The sequence below is a fragment of the Penaeus vannamei genome, chromosome 15 (assembly GCF_042767895.1).
Source record: "Penaeus vannamei isolate JL-2024 chromosome 15, ASM4276789v1, whole genome shotgun sequence".
NCBI classification, from domain to species: Eukaryota; Metazoa; Arthropoda; class Malacostraca; order Decapoda; family Penaeidae; genus Penaeus; species Penaeus vannamei.
In genome coordinates, this window is record NC_091563.1 from 15760840 (window position 1) to 15763339 (window position 2500).

Here is a 2500-nt window from a genome sequence, read left to right on the forward strand (position 1 = left end):
TATTGGTATATCTTCATGATGAAATTACTGGTATTAATGTGTTGCTTGAATTATTGTATTCCTGTTATTGGTGTATCTTCATGATTAAATTACTGGTATCAATGTGTTGGTTGATTTATTGTATTCCTCTTGTTGGTGTATTTTCATGATTAAATTACTGGTATTAATGTATTGGTTGAATTATTGTAATCCTCTTGTTGGTGTATTTTCAAGATTAAATTACTGGGGTTAATGTATTGTGTATTTTCATGATTAAATTACTGGTATCATTGTATTGGTTGAATTATTCTATTCCTCTTGTTGGTGTATTCCCATGCTTAAATTCTGGTATTAATGTATTGGTTAATCTATTGTATTCCTCTTACTGGTGTATTTTCATGATCAAGTTACTGGTATTAATGAATTGGCTGAATTACTGTATTCCTCTCATTAGCGTATTGGATGACTAAATAAATTATTCTTGGCGATGTATAGGTTGATGAATGAATTAATCTTATTAATACGTTGGTTGAAGATGCCTTGCTTGGTGGACTTTTGATTCCCTTTCTGTTCTTGGGTTGAGGGATTTTGTTCCGGAAGACGTGCGTAAATCGGTGTGTATATATTTTGGATAAATAGCGTTTCACAGTAGAAAATAATGTGTGTGTGTGTGTTTGAGTGTGTGTGTGTGTGTGTTTGAGTGTGTGTGTGTGCGTTTGAGTGTGTGTGTGTGTGTGTGCGTGTGTGTGTGTGTTTTTGTGCGCTTGGGTCTATGTGTGGGGGTGTGTACGTGGGTGCGTGCATGTGTGTGTGTGATACCAATCTACTTTCGCAAATATGCAATAATACACCGCATTTATTTTTGGCATGCGAGAGAGGTCACCAGAACACTGCCCTCCAATCTCGACTGTGGAATCGCCGCCACACCCACGCCTAAGGTTATTTGCGCATGTCCTTGAACGCTGCACTAGTTAAGCTCCCCCTCTTCCCGCTATCACACAAAACAAAACACAAAATAGCCGTAAATATGATCAGTAAAGAAAGCAAATAAACGTTCACGCCATAGCACGAAGGCCACGTGGCAGTCCCCCCCTCCGCCGTACCACGTTGTATGCTCACTTGACCCAGAACACGAGGAGTGACCTGGAACACGTATTCCTGAACGTTGGAGGGTATGCCTATACAACTGCCTCCCTTCCTCAGCTGATTTGAATATAAATAGCATAAGAATTGACAGGTAGCTTCAGTACCCTGTGTTATCGGGGAATGATTAGTTCGACTTACCTGTGGCATTTGGTTTTTAATGATCGAGTAATGGATACGGCAATCGGCGCGTGTGTCGCACTCCCGACGAGGTAAGAAAAGGTCCCCCCACTGGTGCCCCCGCTTACACTTTAGGGCGTAACAAGGGATGGGTGTGGGCGTCCCTAGATTCCATCCCTACGTACTGTAGAGGCAAACGGGTGTCCTAAGCAACGGTCGCTCACAGCCGAAGGACGCTCAGACGAAAGATCCTACGGATACACTTCCAGGTCGGACTCGCGCGAGAGACTGGCTGTCTAAGACCAAGACCGCTACCACAGTCCCCCTCCCCTCCCCTCCCCCACCTCATCCTACGGCTCCTACTCCCTCCCTCTCTCTTCCTCGCAGGTCCCTTTCTTCCCACCCCTCCTCCCCCTCACCCACCCCTACCCTGCCCTATCCTGCCCTACCCTACCTCCTTCTCCATCCTGGGGATATGTCTCTCCAGGTCTTGGCTCTGCAGTCCGCAAAGCAGATCCCTTTTCTTTCCTTCTGGGGCGTTGCAGACGAAATCGGAAGAAGGAGGCGTCGCAGCCAAAACCCTTAGAATGAACTGCAGTTTCTAGACGCCATGAATGATATCCCAGCCTGAGGGCACGAACGATGGGTCTTGGGGCTATGTCGAGGCAAGGTGTCTCTTCTTTAGGCGTATTCTTCAACGTTTCCGCGACGCCCCCCTTCGAAAGGACGGCCAATCGTGGGCTACGTGTTCCAGAAGTCCCACTTTTAACTGGCCAGCGCTGTGGGCTTGCCTATGACGACCGGAGATAAAGGACACCGACCTCGCTAGTTTTTGCTCCCCTCGAACTACGGCTCGCCGGCGAGTGTGGTATAATGTTCACCGTTAGATTAGCTAATAATCACCGAGGAGTGTTTGCTAATAACACCGCATAACGAGTGACTCAGGCGGTTTTCATGAAGACATGTCAAAGGGATGAGAAGCAGTTGCTTTCATGCATCGCTGTGTTACATCTCCGACACTGAAGGAAGACGTTCCCATGCAGAGAGGAACCAGTCATGATGACGCACGGGATAAACGGATGACTATTTTTAAGAATGTTTATACGGCCTTGGCTACTGATCAGACCATAGGAGAAAATCGCTTCGAGGACGCGGCTTAACAAAATGTATAACCCGAGATAAGCAAGTCCTGTTCAGTGTAACTGTTATGAACACTGCCTTTTCAAAATGGCATGTAGTGCAGTGTAATCTCACTCAT

At 46.1% G+C, this 2500-nt stretch overlaps 1 protein-coding gene across 2 annotated transcripts in view; it reads right to left on the minus strand.

Annotated features, from left to right (window-relative positions):
• The window catches only part of LOC113812993 (uncharacterized), a 124327-nt gene that overhangs the window by 68548 nt on the left and 53279 nt on the right, over window positions 1-2500 (minus strand). The window contains exon 1 of one of the 2 annotated variants that reach the window (XM_027364934.2): window positions 1264-1527. The exons of the other annotated variant lie outside the window; for it this stretch is intronic. The gene's annotated coding sequence lies outside the window, so the exon portion shown is untranslated. Of the gene's footprint in view, window positions 1-1263; window positions 1528-2500 lie in introns of those variants that run through there. 2 annotated transcript variants of the gene reach the window in all.